At 37.4% G+C, this 22,427-nt stretch overlaps 1 long non-coding RNA gene across 1 annotated transcript in view; it reads right to left on the reverse strand.

Moving 5' to 3' along the window:
- LOC128628451 (uncharacterized) overlaps window positions 1-11,025 on the reverse strand; it is a 35,638-nt gene extending 24,613 nt beyond the window's left edge. The window contains exon 1 of the long non-coding RNA XR_008392859.1: window positions 10,905-11,025. This is a non-coding gene — a long non-coding RNA (uncharacterized LOC128628451). The remainder of the gene's footprint in view (window positions 1-10,904) is intronic.
- Window positions 11,026-22,427: the final 11,402 nt, after the last annotated feature.

Genomic DNA, 22,427 nt, shown 5'->3' on the forward strand with positions numbered 1-22,427 from the left:
GAATGGGGTCATGATATCTGGAGTTGCAGCAGCCTTCTTACAACCATGAGGCAACAAACTTCAGACTAAAAGACCAATAGTCTAAGAATCATAGAGTAAAAAGGTGGGAAAATTCTGGTTTCTTTATGATACTGCCAAATAGCTAAACTGACACTATCAATTTTTCACTTTCGAAGTAATTGTTGTATAAAAGAAAAATATATATTTTAAATGGTACATTTTGTGTTTAATGTTGGAAAACAATGGTTAGGAAATGTTTGTTAGCCTAGTGGATGTTTACCAGTGATCGATAACATAGAAAAATGATCTCTTCTATAGTCACGATATTGAAGTTTACTATAACTCCTGTGTGATAAGTAGTCTTACAACTTTCTCTTCCTTTATTAGTATCTGTCACAGAAGATATGTGATTATCAGGAAAATTGAACCAACAAATATTTTTACTTTCTTATTTTGGTTTTTAAGCTTTTGAAATATGTATATATAAATTTTACTTATATAAATTATATGTAACTTTTATTTATATAAATTACATATAAGTGATACATAAATTTTATTCATATAAATTATATACTGTATATACCTTACATATATTTATTAGCACTTAATGCTAAACTACACTGCCTGAACTTCCAAAATTGATATTTTGGAATGTAGATACTCTGAATTTTTGTGATAGGCTTATCCAACTTAAATTTGTTTGAACTGTACAGTGGGAAGCCATTTTTTATTTAACACATGCTATAATTTTTGCTTTCAAAGAAAACCCTGGCTCTTACTGCAATAATTTTGGATTAGAAATGGGACAACACGTATGGAGATGAAGAAAGGAAAACCTACAAAGAATTTCAGAACCTCTCTACAGGCACGAAAAGGAAAGAAAATTTAGAAAAGTCAGTAATATTATAAACAATGACAGTTATTAATATAAAGAATATGAAATAAATTGCAGAACTGTGAACAAGGATATAACATTAAGCCAGGAAACAGAAAAAAACATTCAGAGAAGCGGCAGAGCATAGATGATATTTAGAAAGCACTTATCATTTGCTTAATGTTACATCAAAAACTCTGCCTATAGAATTTCACATAAGTCTTGAAACCACCTTACCGGCAAAGTTACATTATTATCCACATTTCACAAAAAAAGAAAACTGAGCTCCAGAGAGATTCAGTGCAGAAACTTAGAGTTACATAGCTAACAAAGAAAGGGTTGGATAATGTCTTAGCATTGTTATAAATTCTGTACTGCTACCTGGCTGGTGTAGCTCAGTGGATTGAGCACAGGCCTGCGAACCAAAACATCGCTGGTTTGATTCCCCGTCAGGGCACATCCCTGGGTTGCAGGCCACATCCCCAGTATAAATTCTGTACTGCTGATAACCATATTATAGTGCCTCTTAGTAAATCTGTTAATATTGCAATGTATATCTCTTTATAGATACCATCTACATATTTGTCCAGTATATATTTGTATACTCATCTATGCTCCCAATTTTATTCTCCCACTTAATGTCTCAGAGATTTAGAACTAAAGTCAAATATTACCCTTTAAGTATTTATGTAGTAGAAAATCTTACCATTGTACATATCAGCCAAACTGAAATGAAAATGGCTTTCAGACACCATTTTCATTTCTGCTCCTCAATTAATGTTAATCACAGTGATTATGCTAATCTAGGTTGTATACAGTATACAAGAAATAACAAGGAAAACCATTTTAGACTAAACAGCCCAAACAAGATTCACAGCAGACACAAATACTTGAATTGTAAATAATGTGATTCAGGTCATGTGCTGACTAAACAGCACACTTATTTAACTGTCGAAGAGCAGACAGAATTTTCTGTTTGGAATGGCACAGCATAGCATTTATCTCTTGATATTTATGCCTCCTTATTATCTCTGCCCTTTAGGTACTTTCACATTATTCAGAAAGAATAAATCAATCTGAAGTAAATGATAACAGTTTTGTCTCAACAGATATTCAAGTTGATTTCCACCAACGGTACTATCTGACTCTACATTATATAATATAACACAGGATGATTGTCAATACCACACATACAACCTTCGAGGAGCTGAAAACATGACTCTGTACCAGTGCTGAGTAGCAAAACAAAAAAGGCAGCCATGAGAAAACATTGGAACTGGAGGAAAATGTTCTTCTTTGTATACACTTATCAAAATATAATACTCTCCCATGTTTAAAACTAATTGGAAAAAGTTAATAAAAGTTCTACAATAAAAATATGACAATATACCTATGTATCACAGCCTATGTTATTCAATCTATTTTCACAACATTATCAACGCTCATGAACCCACCCAGAGGAGACATAACATCTACCCAGTCCAGGAACTTCAGGCTGATTAAAAAGGAGTGATTCCTTGCACTATAATGCAGAGGAAACAAAAGAACAAACAAAGAAGCAGATATCCATTTTTATTTAAAATTTTGATTTTTGTACATCATGGGCTTTCTGCATGAGCATTGATTTGTTTTATAATTTGCTTTTCAATGTGATTTATTTTGATTATTAAATGATGTAGTCCCCTTAATTGTTGTGCCTGCAGTGTGCACCCCACTCACTTTAACTTATTGCAGTCCTATTCTCTCTAAATCTATGCAAATTGTATATGCCAAGATGTATAGACAAGTCTAAGCATGCCCAGCAGACATTCTCCACACAGCTGATGTTGAAGAAACATTGTGGTACATCCTTTAAAGAGCTGCAAGAAGAATGAGAGGGAGAAGAAGAAATTAACAAGCAATTACCTGAATTCAGGGTTTTCTTACAATATGGAATAGTACTATAAAATCGTTTTTAAAAATGGTATAGTACTAACGGAGAAAATAAGTGACCTGTTTTTGAGAGCTTAGAAAGAGCATGCCTGAGAATGTGTAAATCTCAGTCACACTTCCTCTTCTGCAAGAAGCTAAGATATTTTTTTTAAGTAAGGTGGATTCGGCTACTAGAAAGTGAAAATTTAAGCAAATGTATTATAAATATCACGTCCAAATATGTGTTGTTAATTTTTAAAGTGGTTATTATATTTATTTAATAATTTCAATGTTCTCATCAGCATTTTGAAATTAATTTCTGTGCCTTGCTCTTAGAGCTAGAGTGTGAGCCATAGGAGTGAAGTTGTCTGGTTAATTTAGAGGCACAACACATTTGGCTTAAAATAATTTTCTAATTTAAGTGCTTAACACTTACATGAGATGAATTTTGACTATTACTAGAAACCAAGTATACTCACTAAGAATGGCCACATGCCAAGATTAATTGAATTTAAATGAGTTGAGCAAGCTTCAAAGGGTATTTCAAAAGAAGAAATTAGAAAATATCCGAATATATATGAATTTTAAAATAAAAGAACAGGTGCCAACTTTTAAGAAACTAGTTCACTCTTGCCTATGAATGCCCAAATACTTTCGCCAAAAACCAAGTTGAATTATTTAGTCCACATACCTTACACATTATTTGTAGTTTATATCCTCCAACTGTTTATAGATTGGTCATTAGTTATGCTGATTTTCAACAGGAAAATTACTATATGATTTTCACATTGTTAGATATATAGATTTATGTATATGTATAAATGTAGATTCATCTATTATAACAAATGAGCCACTCGGGAGGGGTGCTTGTTAGTGGGAAAAGCTAGGAATGGGTAAGGGCAAGCAGTAAATGTGAGATTTCTCTACCTTTCCCTTGACTTTGGTATGAAGCTAAAGCTGCTCTAACAAAAGTCCTATTTTTTTTTAAATTTTGTTTATCTTTAGAGGGGAAGGGAGGGACAGAGAGAGAGAAATATCAATGTGTGGTTGCCTCTTGTGCATCCCCTGCTGGGAGCTGCCCTGCAACTCAGGCATGTGCCCTGACTGGGAATCAGACTACCATCCTTTGGTTCACAGGCCTGCGCTCAATCCACTGAGCTACACCAGCCAGGGCAAAAGTCATAATTTTTAAAAAATTACATGAATGTACAATATATAAAATAAAAGGGAAAAAAGGAAAAGCCCTCTCGGTCTACCACTTTTTACTTGAGTGGCTCAATTAGATAGCATTATCATCTAAAAAAAAGGTACAACAGTATAAGAATCAAATAAAATTATGTGTGTGTGTTTTGTATATGTTATATGTATTATATGTCAAAGTGTATTTTTAAGGATTCTAATAGCTATTTTCATTTCAAAGAAATATAAATTCAATACACTAATTTGAATTATTAAATGCATATAAACAGTATTAAAAGTTCTGTGTAAGTACCCCTGACTGGTGTAGCTCAGTAGATTGAGCACAGGCCTGTGAAGCAAAGGGTTGCCAGTTCGATTCCCAGTCAGGGCACATGCCTGGGTTGCAGACCAGGTCCCCCCATTTTGGGACGTATGAGAGGCAACCACACATCAATGTTTCTCTCCCTCTCTTTCTCCTTCCCGTCCCCTCTCTCTAAAAATAAAATAAAATATTTTTTAAAGTTCTGTGTAAGTAATTCATTGTAGTATAATAAAAACACACATATCTAATTTTTATCGGAAACCAATTCTTTAGTTATATGAAATTTATGTAGATAGCATATAATTCCAGGCACATTAAATAACATCAAATCGCATAATGAAATCAGAAAACTGAGCAAGATGATCATTTTATCAAATTATTTTTTCATTGTGTTTTTATTAGTTTTTCTCACTCTCTCCCTTTTCACACATAATTTTTCTGCAATATTTCATGAAGCTCAATCTAGAACTGAAGACTTACAATGCATTATGAATTGTTGATGGTTTTAATGGTGAAGCCCTGTGCCTTTGAGAGATCCAGATTTGATTACCGCAGCAATCGTGACAGCATTGCTTACCAGTTACATTTAACAACAAAGGACATAGCACATTTATTCACGTTTCAGGAACACTGCCAGCTTATGAGTCAAGCAACTGTCAGGTCCCTAGTGACCAGACGCTCACTCATGTGGGTGCCTTAGGAGAAGAAGGTATTGACGACATAGTCTCTGTTTGCTCTTAGCATTTCTGGTGTGAAAGGAATCCTTTCTGACTTCCACTTATTGTCCTTTCTAATACCTGTAAACGTCTTTACTTTCAACTCTACCCAGAATGGCTTCTATGATATGCCCCAACTGTGGCTCACCTGATTGGTCTCTGGACACCAAGTCTGTACCTGAGGCTTTGAGGTACAGCTCTGATACAGGCGGATGATTCAAACGGAGCCAGTCAGGGATTCTGTCTTTGGGATTTAAAATTGAAAACGGGAAATACCAGTCTCAGGTGGGGTTAGTCTCTTAACAGTAGACATGGAAAAGCACATGAGAAGCCACATGGCTCCTTATGAACTGAGAAGCAGGGAAAACTGACCTGCAGGGAGAGAAGGAAGCAGATGAACAGGAAGAAGCAGAGAGGAGCGGGAGGCTTTATGGGGAGGAGGGAGGAAGAGAAAGACTCTGGTTCTTAAAGTCTCTCAGTTTCCTATAGCATTCTTGCACTGCCTCCCTTCGGTTTCACCCCCCCACCCAAAAAACAAAATGAAACAAGACCAACAAAACCAAACAAACAAAAACCCCCATACACCTGTGTTCATACACTTAAAACAAACGGAAATTCTTCTTGACGGTTTAATCTAGCTCTTTTGTATTTACCATTTGTAACAAAAAATGTTCTAGTTCATGTGAATAGCTTCTTTAAATACTCAAAACCTGTGACTACGCACACACCAGCATTCAGAAATACCCAGATATGTCTGAGACTAAGAGGCGCATTCCATTCCAAAACCTCTGGGTAGCAGGACGTATTCTCAAACTAAGTCTAGGTCAGAACTCAGGGTCAGGAGGTTTCTTGGGGTGGTAGGTATACCAAGTGATTGTTCTGAGACTCAGGGTTATTGATCTGTTTAAATGCATTTCCTGAACTTGTTTAGCCCTTCAGGGTATGTCTAATATAATAAATCAAAACAATCCTTTGCTCCATGAATAGAGTTAGGAGAATGTTTTTTTTTTAATTATTATTAAATTCCAATCTTGAGTGAGCTAAGAAAAAAACTTGGAATCAAAATTAAAAGCTGAATAGGTTTCATAAGGGAAAATATATACAAAATGAATTTTGCTATTAGCTACTTTATCAGTTGGAAATCCCCCAAATGCTACATTCCCGAAATACCTTAAGCATGCCGGGTCTCCAACAACCAGCCAGATCTACAGCAGTGTTACGATACTTTGAAGGATGCTGGACAAAAGGCACAGTAAAACGATGTCTGGTTGCTTAACCTAATTAGCTACATGAAGAAGGGAAGATAAATTCCTTCAGGAAATGCCATGCATTCTAAGGTAGAGCACTTCGAAAGTCCAAAGGATAGGAGTTTTTAGTATAGAAGTTGACTGGAAATATAAGAACTCCTGTTTCTCAAATGGGGACGGATGAGGAAATTTCCAAGGAAATTATTTTGAATCAGGGCAGAGGCCTAGTAAATTGAGTGCTGGCTCACCTAGAGGACTTGCAGATTCTAGCTATTGGTTTAAAACAGGAGAAAGATTGTCTGGCCTTTACAGTGACGAGTGGGCATAAGCAAGGAGGAAAGAATACTGTTGACTTTGCCTAGGTGATGGTGGAAAAGGGAGATTGGATTTCAAAGCCCAATCTTGGATTCAAGTTCCCTCTGTAAGGGGATCAGTATTTTACAAACTTTTAAACTTCATTAATTTGACAAAATTCTGTTAATTTTGTTATTACTTATATTTTTCTCATGTGGAATATATCCACTGGACTCTTCAAAGGAAAATGGTCTGTTTGCCCATATTCAAGAGTTCATAGTTGGGGGTTAATAAGGTAAGACCCGAGGGGTCTGCCTTCCACCAGGAGGAAAGTCAGCTGAGCAATTTACAGTGGAAACAGCCACCAAAGGTAGGAGAGGGAAAGAGCAGGGTGAATCTCTACAACTGGAAGGTAAAAATTTGCAATTTGTGGGAATCAAGAATCAACCACATTTACCAGAAATACCCATGGGTAGTGAAGGAAACCAGACACAAAGCTTAAGGAGACATGTCATTTGTCAAGACTGAGTCTGCTTTGGGCTTTGGATCAAGTCCATCACTCAAGTCTGTTGACCACTTTCTAGTTGAGGGACTTTGGTTTAGTTCCCTAATCTCCTTGTGCCTTATTTTCCTCACTTAGAAAAAGTTGATAAATAACACCAAATTAACAGGAGGTGGAGAGTTTAAGGACATAACTGATTAAAAAAAAACCTTTTATCATAATGCCCATGAAATAATAGGAATCAATAAAAAGTAGTGTTAGAGAAACAGAAGATAAAATGACTACATAGTTACCTCTGCGATGAAAAATTTGCAAAAGTAACTCATTTTTGGAAACAAATATATGAGTCAAAATGGGACTAAACATGAGTGAGTCCAAGACATACAAAGATGAACACAAATGATAACACTTCAACTGAACTAGTCCAAAGTATTTAAGAACATATATGTAACAAAACAACAACAACATTATTCTTGGGAAAGGACTTATTCTAGTACTGAGGCAGAAAATACACAAGATGAGTCTGAATCATCTTTTAAAACAAGAAAGTGATAGGGGCAAGAAGTGTAGAAGTGATGAGGGTCTGGGGCTACCAAGTTCAATGGCACTGGAGACAGAGTGAAAAGCTTCCAGTCAGCAAAGTTGTAACAACTTGTGGGACAAAATAGCTAAAGTAGTACTGGATTAGGACTGGAGGTATGAAATAAGTAGCCATGAATCTATACTGAGATAAAAATGATTAAACAAATGAATGAGTGAATGAATGAATGAATGAATGAATAAGGAAGGAAAGATGAATTCCCCATGCATATGAATTCCAAACAACTTATGAAGATACATCTCCAAGAGGGCAGAGCATAAGTAGTTAGTACTTAAGTGTGGTCTGTGCTTAGCCACTTCCTTCCAAAAAGTACAGTGTAGAAGAAAGAATAATATTAAATGGAGAAACCTGATAAATACTGCATCAGCCTGGTGCTCCTTGCCAACATCAACAATGAAATCACAAGGACAGCGAGCATCCTAGATATGATGTGATACAAAGAATTCCCCTCTGGGACTTTCCTCCTAAAACCTGTAACTTCAGCCTCATCAAGAGAGAAGCATTTGGCAAATCTGAACTGATGGAAATTTTACAAAATACCTGAGTAGACCACCTCAAAAATTTAAACTCATCAAAAATAGGGAATGAGAAACTTTTGCTGCCAAAGGAGCCTCAGGAAACAGGACTAAATGGAGTGTGGTTTCCTGGATGGGATCCTGAAGCAGAAAGAAAAGACACTGGGTAAAAACAAAGGACATGTGCTATGTGAGTGTGAACTTCAGTTCATAATGATACAGGGTGCGGCCAAGAGGGAGGCCCCAAAAAGGGATTTGGAATGGGGTCCAGAACTCAAGGTGTCTAGGAAATACTGGAGAGACATATAAGATGTCCTCATTCCTTCCCCCACAGGTGTGAGTTGGGGGAAGGGACACACGGAGCAGGAACATGCAGGGCTGTTTTGTACAGCCACAGCCTTGCAGCTAATCCACGGCATGGTTATTGAACACATCTACAGCCTTTGGCAGATCTCTTAGATATGTTAAATGGCTGTGGCCAGGCTTGGAGCCAGGGGGATGGAAGTCACTTCCCCCCAAGATGTAACTAGGGGGCAGGTCCCCCAAGTTACAGCACCTGCATGGGAGCTTGGAGAAGATTGGCTCCAGGACAAGGGGACACATCTGCGCAGACTCACGATGGCAGCCCAGTAAACTTGGAATAATACAGGAATGCTGGCAGGTGTAACTGATTGTGGGAGGAGTTGGAAGTGTGGGTACAGAGGAACACTGGCATGGGTATTTAAACACTGTCAGAGCAGCCATCAAGGAAGAGCCACGTGGTTTTGGCAGAGTGAGGACCCTTTCTTGGCTAGTTGAAGAAGAGAACCACATGGCTTTGCTGGAGTAGGGAACACTGAATCCAGGAGAAAAAGAGAGCCACATGCTTTTGGCAGAGTACAGACCCCTGCAGCTTTGGTAGAAGAGGCCCATGGGGCTTTGGGGTGCTCCCTTTGGCCACATGGCCTGGGAAGCAGGAGAGACTTTGCCTAGAAAAAATGGGTGCAAAGAACTCTTGCCAGTAGACTGTGAGAAGGTGCCACAGTCTACTGGCATTAATCCATGACTTTGGATTAATTAGAGATCCTGCCTGGACAGCGAGACAGATGACAGTGCCAGCGGCCTGAAACACGGATGTGTGCTCTTGTCCTGAGTTATGGTACCCTGAATTAGGGCAGGGGGAGAAGGGATCACTGTTTGTGTAGGTGGAGGATATTTTAATGAAGATGTTAGGTTACTACGTTAGGTCTGTATGGCATTAAATGAACATTCCTTTCCTTTCCACAAATCTCTGGCATTGAGAGATGTCTTTCCAATTGGCGGCGGACAATCAAGCCCAGCATGTGGTCCAGATGGTATTAGTATACCATCCTCCAGTAGTATATGAACCCTGGTGTGTCTGTTCTGTAACAATAACAATGCATTAATATTGGTTCATTAATCGTTCCAAATTTATTATATTCATGTAATATGTAAATAATAGTGGGAACTGAGTGTGAGATATAGGAACTCTCTGTACTCTCTTCACAATTGTTCTCTAAACCAAGACATATTCTAAAGTAGAAAGATCATTTAACGATATCACAGAACACTGACATAGGCATTGTCCCTCTACATTACAACCTTCCTGAGGGCAAAAACACTGTTCTATGTATCCTCCATCTCTTTATATCAACATCTAGCATCATCTCCAGAACAAACTGGTGTCTGGACAAGTTGGTTAATAAATGAATGACTGTAGGAAAATTTGTAATGATCAAGATAGCCCTAAACTTGAAGAGATATAGTATGCCTGGAGGGTTCAGCAAATTTTTTAATAAAATGGTAACCAGTAATTTACAAGATTAATTGTTATGTATGATGTATCCTTCAGAAAGAACAGAACACATGCAAAAACGTGTACATACTTTGTCTTCTCCCATTTTAAAATGACATCATGGCACATTAATAGTTAACTCTCCATCTCCTCTCAAACTTTTTACCTGCTGTTACTACAGTCCAGACATATGGTTCTCAATTCAATTTGTGCCTTTAATGGGCCACTTCCTTCTTGCTCCAAGATCTCAATCCATTATATCCTCCACATCCGTGCATTCTTCCTCCCCCTTCACCTGATCAATTCTCATCCAGTCATCTAATCTCAGATTAACTGTCACTTTGATTTCCTGCCTCCTTGGGCCTGGCTAGAATTTTTTAAAAACTTTTTTACATCACCCTTTACTTTTGTTTTTCTGGCCATATCTCTTACCATTATTGCAAAAACAGACATACACGTGTACTTTTACTGACTGCACAATCTGTAAGAAGAAGTATTACATTAGTTTTATTCACCTTTGCACCTCCTGCATCTGGGACATGGTAGGATACACTATACACTTATTATATGAGTTAGTGAGTGAAAAATACATGAATTCAATAAAAAATATAAAGTTTAAACATTTTTTTGAAAAATGATAAAATGATAGACAAAGAAGAACTCCTCTATACCTTCAAAGCCCCCTAAAGCACCACTTTGCCCACCAGTGGTTTTCATAACTCATCCTCTAGCTCTTTAACATAGCTTTACATCTTCCTATCACTCAGTTTACCCCAAAATAATGTGCTTTGCAATTTCCCCTATATTATCTTCCTGTGTACATAATTTATCAGTCTTTAAGTTGCATAACATAATAAAGCTATTACAGGGCACACATGATCGCCTTTTATGTGAACTGTGAATCCATACACACACAAAAAGATAGAAACAGAAATATTCTCTACTGACCTTGTAGGCTGTTTTAAGTTTACTTCAATTTTAGGGATTCTGTGAAACACAAAAGATATGTTTTTCAGCTCTGTGTGGACATACTGCACTACATGAAGTATTTGTCTTGGTTCACTTTCTGAATCCCAAAATACCTCCACATGTTATGACTGCTACTATCTCTTACAAAATTAGGTGAACAGTGGAGATAATGTTCTCATGTTTCACACAAGACATGCACGTCCATATACAGGCATACAGGAGGGAAGGAGGAGGAGGAGCCAACACAAATGAATGCTTGTCTGACATTGAGCACAAATGAAATTCTGCTCATAAATATTCTGCTGTCTACGTGCAGAGCACTGGGACCCAGTTACAGGAGCCTATGGAAATTTACGCACTGCTAATTGCATGCATTTATCCTTGCAGAATCCTTTAAAAAGAAAAAGAAAAAAGTCTCCATCAAATATCTAAGTCAGACAAAACATATTAACATACACAATAGTCTAATTAGATCTTACCCTGATTTTGTATAGTCACAGGCCTCTCTGAGTAAATCTAATTGTCTCAGGTACGAAGAAGGGCTTGTGCACTCTTAGGAACAGTTTCATAGAATATGAAAAAGTCCCCAAATAAGATATGTTTTACCTTCTTTACAACTCAAGGGAGCTTGTGGAAAAATGCAGCAGCCTGTGGTTTTACCTGTGCAAGCAGCTCCAGGAAGACTGGAGGACTTTAGGGAAACTCTTCCCCTCTGTTATAAATTCCAGGCTGCAACTAAGAGAAAAATCAAATCTGTTCAGGAATTTTAACCAAATACCTCTATCTGCTTGCATAATATATTGCACTATTTAAGAAGGCAAAAGTTTAAGGGATATGAAATTATGTAAATAAAATTAGCTTACAAATTTGTCCTGGTAAAATGATTCTTAAATCCATAACTCATGCTAATCTACAAAATCCTGGGCAAATTCTTACTTTTTGTAAAACTTTCCACAATGGGTACTTACAGAATTGCCCTCTGAGGACAGTTTGCCTGTCAATTTATAAGAGTAACAGTACACCTACCTCTACTATGTCAACAAGGCAAACCACTATACACAGGGGGATTGTTCTAGGCTGGGAGCCCTCCTGGACAAGGAAATGAAAATACGATCAGTTATGCACAGAAGACTAACTCAAGTAAGACAGATTCATGCATTGAATAAGTATTATAACCAAAATATGAAGATTATACTTTAAGAAACTGAATAAAAGAGCAATCAATTCTTCACTACTAATTAAGGGTAGTTTCAGAATGATGTTCCTTGAATTGGGCCATAAAGATAGGACAGATGTCTTCTAAAATTAGTGTCATAAAATTTGTAATATTTATTCTAGGAGAATGCCCAGACTGTCTTTGGCTCTTGCAAACATATCTCTCTCCATTCCCAATATACAGGGACATTTTATTTATTTTTAAAATATTTACGTTTGTATTTACTTATAGAAATATTACTGACACATAACATTTTGTAAGTTTTAAGGTATCCAAGATGTTGATCTGATATATTTAAACATTGCAATATGCTTACCATCATACAGAGAGACTTTAGCCATACATGAAACAAAACCCAAAACCCTCAAGAGTTTGAAATCTCAGACTCTCAATTAAATAAAATCTCACTCTAAATGAAATCTCAATTAATTTAGGTTGCACTCGGTCTTGTATGGCCACAGTTGCTTTTACCTGAATAGATAGCCATTTGAAAATACACTTATCTTCAGGATGGTATTGTACAAACATACAGAGTCACATAGAGAATGGGAAAATGTTGACATAAAAACACTTGACTTTTTCAAGATACATCCCAGAAAGTTTATGAAATAATGGATCAACATATAGATTGTTTAATTGGGCTCTTCAAAAAATGGGGCCAAAGTATTTGCCTTAACCAATAAATCTGGAGTTTAAATATATTTGTATAGTTTAGTATAAAAATTACTGAAGATTATACTGTAATTTTAACTCTATGTTAGCTTCTCTGATTAGCCACATTGTAGAAGAATAAAACAGACTCTCTCAGACCCCTCAACCTGATTTTCAGTGACTACTGTTGAAAAGAGTAAAACGCTCTTGTTAATTAAGTGTGAGCTGTCTAGATTGGGGGCTGAGCCAATGGAAATAAAAGCAAGTGGAAAGAAGACAGAGAGGAAATAATAACTGAAAAGCAAAGATGATAAAATGGTAATAAGGACCATTTAACAGGAACTTGTCTGATGCCAGAAGCCTCTTTATATTCTTTACCACTCTCCCAACAACCACAAGTAGATAGAGTCCATATCGTGGGGTAAAATGAAAGGGGGGGAGTTTTCAACCGGTTAAATAACTTGGCTAAGGCCCCTGCCAAGGAGCAGAAGAGCTGGGCTTTATAACCGTGGTTCTCACCACCCATGGCTACCGCTTTGGAAACTGGTTTAAAAATATGTGGAAAACAGTGTGATTTGCATATGTGAAAGACATTCTGAAAAAGGCAGGGTCGACAGTGCTCACTCTTTACAAGATCTTTTCTCCTGCTCTCATGCCTGAATTTCATTGTTGACTGCACCCACAGTGACAGAAACCAGAGGGTCATGTACATCGCAGTGGCATGACAGCACTGCTCATTCCATCTCATATAAAACGCACTCACATGCACATGCGGACAAAGTTACACCTTTTAAATACTGAGTTTAAAAGGCAAGAGCAAAAGAGGCTCTAATTCAGGTCACCAAACATTAATCTAGAAACCCTTTTCCTTTTCTGCGTTGGAAAACTGCACCACCCTTAACCCGTTATGGTTTAACTTCATTACTTTCATACAGTTCATTAGCTTAGAGAAATTTAGGACAAAAAAAATCTGTGCATATATTACTGTCCTATCTGAAAGATCTCAATCTCTTGAGCTAAAAATCTATTCATAAGATTTTACTGCCTTTATATTTAATGAAGAAGAAATCAAATTAGGTTTATTTTCTGAGGGGAGGAAAATCTCAGATGATGGATTTGGATATCTAATTAAAATGCTTATAGCCCTTACCTAATTAAAACTAGACAATCACTCAAAACAGCAGGACATCTATTGCATCTATTTATAAATAACTCGGATGAAATGCCCAGAGACCAGCAGAAGAAGGGTAACTCTGTTCCTGAACTCTGCTCCTGTGTTAACCTTCATGCCCCTCCACCCACAGCCTTTTCACAGAAAAACTTTGTGTAAAACAAGTCCTGTCCCGATCAAGCTTTTCAAAGAGATCTCCAGCAGTGGTGTAGCAATGTAAAACATCTAAAGCGAAGAGTTTGATTTTTTTTTTTTTGCTGGAGTTTGTGACCACAACCCAGAAAAGCATGAGTCATGCTGGGATGAGAAGAAGATGGGCTTCTTTTGAAAGGACTTGAAAAATCTCATGAATGCAAAATGGACTCAAAGACTTTGCCTATTATCTTTTTTGCTTAAAAGTCTCTAATCATGAAAAGAGAGAGCCCCTATCTTAGAAGACAGAAACTATCTGTAAAAACCTTAAACAAATCTTCAGATGAGCATCTGGGGCATGCTCTAATGTTCGTAAATAGTTGAATGAATGGGACAAGATAATGGAATTTGGCCTGGAATATGGAGGAACTCAAATTTGCTTTTAAGCCTTCATAAGAACTTCCTTACAGCCCAGATCAAAAATTCATTAAGTTGCAAACTGCTGTATTTATTATCTCCTCAGCTCTCATCTATAATCCATGTGTATTCCTTCAGTTTTTGATTAGGAGCTACAATTTCAGAGCTAATTTTAAAAGGAAGAAAGCATTGTGTTTAACTGCAGTGATTTTGCATGCCCCCACCCCCTGCCATAGAAATTATACATGACTATAGATGCTTTTGAGGAAAGTGCTTTTTCTAAAAGACAATAGAAAAAAAGTTTGGAGCGGAGAAATAATTTTTTAAATTTGTTCTTTTCTGAAACAGGTGGAAATTTCTGAACATGTTTACATTGAAATTTAAAGGCCATTCATTTGGACAAAGATTATATTAGAGACCAGATTATTAACAACAATATTTTCAATAATATTTTCTATAAATTAGTTTAAAGTCCGTCTTCCTCCCATCCTCCCTCCCTCCTCATGTTTTCCTCCCTCCCTCCCTCCCTCTTTTCCTTCCTTCCTCTTTCCCTCCTTTCTACCCTCCCTCCCTTCTTTCTTTTTTTCTCCCTTCCTTCCTCCCTTTTTTTCTTGTCACCTGGGCATCAAGTACGTGCCATGAACTTGGTCAGTTTCCGGAGACACAGTGCTGAGTATGTAGACATGCTGTGTATCCTCTGGGACTGCAGAATCTAGTGGTCTGTTTTCTTGATCCTAATAGTCAATTGAATCCGTCCTGGAGACTAAAAAGCAGGAAAATCACACCTTTCCTCTTCAAGTTGGTAAGTATTTTATTTAATTTTATGTTTTTATTGTTGTTCAATTACAGTTGTACTACTTTTTCCCCTGTTGCTCTCCCCTGCCCCACCCATCCTACTCCCATAGTCAAGCCCCCCTATTGGCTGTGCCCATGACCCTCTATTCATTATCGTTGACTTTCCCCTCCCCCTTTTTTAGTTTGTACATTGACATCATACATGATCAAATTCAACTCAAATTATCAATCACGAAATCAGTTCTACTTCACTTTGAAGATTGGTTATCTAGCAACAGCTCAATCCCAGGTTTCTCCCCAGGTTTTCTTTAAAATTCAGAAAAAATAAATAAAAGAATAACAACCTCTGAAAAAAAGCATAACTATTTACTTAGCTTATCCTTACTTTAGATTTGCTTACGTTTAAGGAAGGTCCTTATAATCCCAAAATTGACCTTCTAACAAATATTTTTGAGATTTGATTACTCATATGGATTGACTTGGGCTTATTTTTTGTACACCGCGTATCTCAATTTTTTATTAATCTTAGCTTCAGAATTTGAGTTATATCAATTATAAACAAGCAGACACAGAAGTTATAATTCACAGAAATTTGTCATTTTAAGTAGGCCAAACACCGTGCTCACAGAATCTCCAGAATTATTTAAGGCTTCTTGCAGAGATGCATTGCCACCTAGCTATGTACTGTCTTCACCTAGGACAACCACTAAACTCAGCTTCTCCTTGGCCTCTGAAGTGCCATTGTATTATTCAAGATAATGAGATGCCTCTGATTTACGGGAAGCAGTTTCTTCAGGAGATATTCTTCCGGAGCACTAGAAAATATATCTCCATCCTTCGCCAGATGGCTCAGTTGGTTGGAAGATCACCCTGTACAGCAAAAAACTGCAGGTTTCACCCCTGGTCAGGAAACACACCTAGGTTGTAAGTTTGATTTCTGGTCAGGTGGGTATGGGAAGCAACCAGTTGACGTTTCTCTCTCACGTTGATGTTTTTCTGTCTTTCTCTCCTTCTCTCCTCCCCTTCCTCTCTCTCTAAAATGGATAAACATATTCTCTGGTGAAGATTAAAACAAAAAAGTCTATCTCCAAGTTCTGAGACAGTGTGTAGGAACAGTCAACTGTCCATCTGCGTCTGAAGGGCTGGAGGGAATACGGTCTCACTGATCAATGAGGGCACAGAGCATAGTGATGAAGGGGACAGACTATTGGAGCCGAAGGTCTGGGTTTGGACTTGTAGCTCACTTTTAGATTATCTTGGGTAACTTGCTGAAACGTTGTTTCATTTTCCTTACCTGAAAAGTGAGACGATTGTAAGTAATTTTCTTGTAGGGTTATTTCAATGGTTAAATAAGTTAATATTAGTAAAGCTCTTAGAATAGAGCCAGACATTGTAAGTCACATATATATATATAGGTTTGTATACACTACATTATTTTATACTAATTTGAAAATTAGCAGTCACTGAATTCAGCAGAGAGACCCAGAAATAATCAAATAATCACATGTCCAAACCTCACATTTCTTTTATTATAGACAGACATACCTGCTGAATAAATGAAAACATCAAGAAAAATAAGCAGGAGACAAAGTTTAACATTAAGGTCAAGAACAGCAGAGAAACCATATGGGGATCACAATGGAAAGTCATTTAAAACTTTATTTGCAAATCATTAATTCACTGGCAGTAAGAGCATTTACTGTGCATTTCTCCCTTGGTGGGGGGAAATCTTAAAAGTAATAATTGCTTCTGCTTCCCCCCACCCCCCAAATGCAGGTCAGAGGCATCATTCTATATCTTCACTCTCATTGTTAGTTCCATGGAGGAAGCCTACACAGCTGTGATAGTTTTGCTGAACACTCTCATGGCATAAGTATGAATGAACAAAATTTACACAAAACGTCAAGGAGAAATCTTCTGGTCATTCTTTGTATAGAAGAAGGAGCTGTCTCTGCTTCTGCTTCAACTCAAAGATGTAAGTGAAAATACCTCTAAACCTAAATTTACTAAAAGATGCAAGAGAAGAACATACTCAAAAATAATAGAGCTATGTATTTTCTTTATGTGTTTGTAAGCAATGTGGACTTTTGTTTCCAGGTCAAGCCCCCCTATTGGCTGTGCCCATGACCCTCTATTCATTATCGTTGACTTTCCCCTCCCCCTTTTTTAGTTTGTACATTGACATCATACATGATCAAATTCAACTCAAATTATCAATCACGAAATCAGTTCTACTTCACTTTGAAGATTGGTTATCTAGCAACAGCTCAATCCCAGGTTTCTCCCCAGGTTTTCTTTAAAATTCAGAATTGAATTTTATAAGAAATTTCATAAATTTCTTCACAGAATCTCATAAATTGCTAATGTTTCCAATTATTATCAGAGAATAGCATTATTTTCTTAAATCTATTTATGAATTTTTATTACAAGGAAGTCACATTTATTTTGTCCTTTTCAAAAAGTATAGTGGGAGAGTAGCTAAGAACAGTGAACAAAAATATTCTTCTAATTTTAAATTTCATTACTTTTGTTTCCTAACCAGTTTTGGCTCTTGCCCTCTGACTTATCTGAATTTACTGCACATGGATTCCTCTTATCCCTAAAAAACCTTAGTGTTTTCATCAAATAAGAAAACACATCAAAATGTGGGGTTGACAACAATAACGGTACCAGGTGTTAGACCACAGGATTCAGAATAGACCTCAGTCCAGTAACCTTGGTTCTTCAGTTCAGACTAAGAAAGAATTCAGAGTCAAGACACAAATTGTAAGAGAAAGTCTATTTAGAACTTCACAGAGGCAGAATAAATGAGCAGTAGAAGAAATGGGCTCAGGAAACAAGTTAAAAGGGTAAAAGAAGGGTTCCTTGTAGCTTAAGAGAGAGCAGGATAAAGGTAATATGACTTGGCAAGGAAGAGGGAGTGGACATGAGAAAGGTGCAGGGCTATTTCCAAGAAGGAGAACACACTGGGTCCTCTCTCCTAAGGGCTTTTAAGGGTAAGGGTTTTAGGGGAGGTCCCAGGGGATGATCTCAAGAGATTATTCATTAGTTTTCCAGGTGTGTCCTTTGAGAGGCAAGGTCTTTGTTATAGAGGAGACCCAAGTTTAGGGGCCTTTCCCTCCTCAGGTTTTGTCTTGCTTGCAAAAAATGAATTTAGATGAGAGACAAAAATATAGTAGAAACCAGGTAGCAAGTTTATTTATGAAATACACTTGAGTACTAAGCTGCAAGGGGGCAACCAGCTGGTCTGAGTGCTTTACCCATCGAAGTTTTAGGGGTTACATGCTTGCAGCCAGCCTTCAGGCTCCCCCTCATTCTCCCTTCTCTGGATCTTGGGATTAACATACAGCTTCAAAGACTTCTTTTTCAGTTAATGGAAATGATACGCACAGAATTTCAAAGGCTTTCCTCCTCCTGTGTTTATCATGGTCTATTTTGTGACCTTAAAACATCTGGCAATCTTATCTGGCCAGGCTTAGGACTGCGGAATGAATGGGAGAGACACGTCCCCCTCCCTGTCCTGGTTTGCTATCTATCCTGCCTAAGAGTCTCTCTCCTGATTGGTTGGTATCAGGAGGGTTGTTAGTCAGAGCAACTGGTCCTGAAGTCAGCCATGGAGTCTTATGTCTGGTTTTGTTGCTTTTCTGGGCCTGAAGCCACAACACAACTGTGGCTTAAATGTTATCCCTAGGGGTTGGAGCTTAAGGAAGAGTACATGCAAGGACCCACCTGGGAGTCCCTGGAGGCCATTCTTCAGGCTCCACTTTCTCCTCCAAGGGCGTCTACCACGTGACTATTCACACGCCAGGGGAGGAAATGTCAGGGGAGGGTCTGAACTGCTCGACCAGTAATATGAAGGGTCAATCTGGAGTCTAAACCATGTGACCAGCAATGTGCTAGGGGAGGAAAGGTCACCCTGGGAGCAAGGCCCTTGTTTTCCCAGTTTTGCCCATTACTGGCCACCCTGGTGACCTTCTGTATCTGACCGAATGTCCACACTCTGCTTAATGTCTGTCTAACTTCCTACTGCAAAATACCATTTTCTCTTCATTAAAATTATCCTGGAGCTCCCATTGACTCAAAGCAGTAGCACCAAAAATAAAAGGGGGAAGACTCATTAAACCAGTAAATATTTCTTGGTTTATTATATTCAATAAGTGTTATTTAAACTGTCAGATCTAAAGCTCTCTATTTCATTTTATCTAGGCGAAGAAGGTAAAAGTATCAGGAAAATGTTACCTACACAAAATTAAGACCACTACAGATACATTTTAAATCCAAACATCATTTTTAGCAATTGATTCATTTTAACCTAAATGGCAGTGTGTTGCTTCCTGTTAAAAGATTTTTTTTCAAAACTATCTATAGAAAGCACAATGTGGATAATTCTAGAGCCTAAGTTTTCATGCAAATTCACAGAATCAAGTACTTCTTTCAATGACTAAAGTGACTAGGATATTTAAGACTTAGTTAGAAAGCATGTACTACTGAAAGTGATAGCATTTCCTTTTAACCTGTATCAGCAAGAAAAATGAAAAAAGAATAAATGGAGGAAGGAGAGAGGGAAGAATGGTGGAAGGGAGGGACAAAAAGAGAGAAGAAGAAAAGAGAGGGGAAAAAGAGAGATGGAAGGAAGACAGAAAGAAGTAAGGCAGGAAAGAGAAAAGGAGGGCTCACGGCGAGTGGTGATATCTAAAGAAGAAAAGAGAGAGATTGCTTTATAATTCTTTAATGTATGTGTATAAAACTGATTCTGGTTCAAAGCACAAAGAACCTCCACATTCTTTTTGGTCTGAATTGGCACACTGAATCAAAAACGAAGGTATCTTTGTGTTTACACACAAAGATTCTCCATCAGTGCACACTAAGTAAGATAGCACAAGGCATGTGTTTCCCAGCACTCAACACTCTGGCCTGCAATTTGGCCATATAAAAGAACATCCCTCTAGAGCAGTGATTTTCGATCAGGGACAATTTTGGACCCCCTACTCTGAAGGGAAGAGAACATTTGGTAAAGTCTGGGGACATTATTTTATTGCACTGACTGAGAAGGGGGTGCTATTGGCATCTGGTGAGTAGAAGCCAGGGGTGTTCCTAAGCACCCTACTATGCCCACGGAAGACCCCCACAGCATAGATTTGCCTGGAACAAACTGTTAATATTGTCACTGTTGAGGAACTATTATTCTGTCCTTACAGGATGTGCTAAGTTACTTTAAAAAATGCTCTGCACAAGCACAATTATTGAAGCAGATTTGAAAGTCTGCATTGAAAAGTCGCAGGGCATGGTGGTTAAGCACATGGAAGTATGGACGATGAAGTCACTCTGATATGGCTTAGGACTCCAAGATCTTTCAGTTAGTCAACCAATTATTTAGCTCAATTGAGACCCCATGTTCCTACCCCAAAATGGAGCTAATAGAGCTAATTTATGTAGTTATGTAGACGTAGGAATGGAATGATATTAAACTGAGCCTGGAATGTGCATAGTTGATAAATAATCATGGCTTTTGTTATTTTTGTTCATATTATTCTTAAAGCATTAAATTAAATTCATATTAAGAAATTTTAGTCCTTGCAGAATTTGTCCCCCAGCCCTACAAGTTTATTAAAATGAGTATAACTTATATTGTACCTTATGAAATGGAATTCTAAGTACATTTATTTTCATCATGAGCATGGAACTTGCCATCAATCTCATTCCTTTCTAGTTCTTCACAGACTTCCAGTCTACTGGAAGGTATTTACAGACTTCCAGTCTACTATTTCACCTAGACATGTTAATGTTTATTATAAACTTCTTATTCATTGCCTAGGTTTAAATGTTTTACAGCTAATCATGCAGATGGCTATTTATTTTCAAGTTAACAGTCATTGATGCCTTCATGTATGTAGAAATCTAGATGCTACATGAAAAACACAGTAAGAGCAGGCAGATGGTATAAGTGTTTGTGTTGTATTAATTGATTGTTGTATGTAAAACTCAGAACATATTAATTGATAACAATTCTAAGGAAGTTTAAAACAAAGAAAATTCTGGTATATATTAATTTACATGATTCTCAAAGCAATACTAAAGATGGGTGTCATTTCTCATATAGTACAGATTTCTAAACACATACACAAAATTATGCCAAAGTAGATCATAATTAGTGAAACTAATCTCAAAGAAAGGCATTACAGCCCACTTTTTAATTTTTGGATTACTATAAATCATAGTACTTCTATGAACAATGAATAAAGACACCTATGAATCAACAATCAGTCCCTCAAAACTAGTGCACTAGTGAATGCTGAGACTGTTGAAATATGTTGAATGATGTAGCAGAAAATGTACTCAATTACTTCCAAGACTATTATTCCATGACTACATGTCACTCATGAAACTCTTTAGTATTGGAATGTAACTTGCCTTATAAAAAAGATACCTCAAAAGCAAAGGCAAGATATTATGGTAAGTATGTGACCAATTTTGAGAGCCTTGTGTGGCCATATTCTCTCACTAGCTTTTATGTAACATGAGGTCTGGGAAAGATGCTGATAAATTTGCCCCTCTGCCTCTGTCTCTGCCTCCAGCACCAGCTCCAGCTCTAGCTGTCTAACAAGATCGGGGCGGGGGGGGGGGGAGAGTATAAACAAATGCAAGAAGCAAATATTCCACTAAGAAAAAGAAAAAAATCTCCTGTGGTCAAATCATCCGCTGTGGGTTCTTCTGATTAAAAATAAATAAATAAACACCTCCTCCAGATTCAAGAAACAGAATGGTCGTATATCTGTTACTCATCCATAAATCAATTGATTCTTTTACTGTGAAAAGTGGGATGTTGGGCAAGAAACCAGGAGTGTTTTATGAAGTTCTCTTATATAGGAAATGAGAAATACAGAAGTTATATTTAACCCTGACTGGAGTAGCTCAGTGGATTGAGCATGGGCTTGAGAACCAAACAACTGCAGTTCAGTCCCCAGTCAGGGCACATGCTTGGGTTGCAGGCCAGTTCCCAGCAGGGGACGCACAAGAGGCAACAATATGCTAACATTTCTCTCACTCTCTTCTTCCCTTCCCCTCTAAAGATAAATAAATAAAATCTTAAAAAACAAATTATGAAAAAAAAGAAATTATA

The sequence above is a fragment of the Artibeus jamaicensis genome, unplaced genomic scaffold (assembly GCF_021234435.1).
Source record: "Artibeus jamaicensis isolate MK-2021 breed Jamaican fruit bat unplaced genomic scaffold, CSHL_Jam_final contig_76, whole genome shotgun sequence".
Classification (NCBI taxonomy): domain Eukaryota; kingdom Metazoa; phylum Chordata; class Mammalia; order Chiroptera; family Phyllostomidae; genus Artibeus; species Artibeus jamaicensis.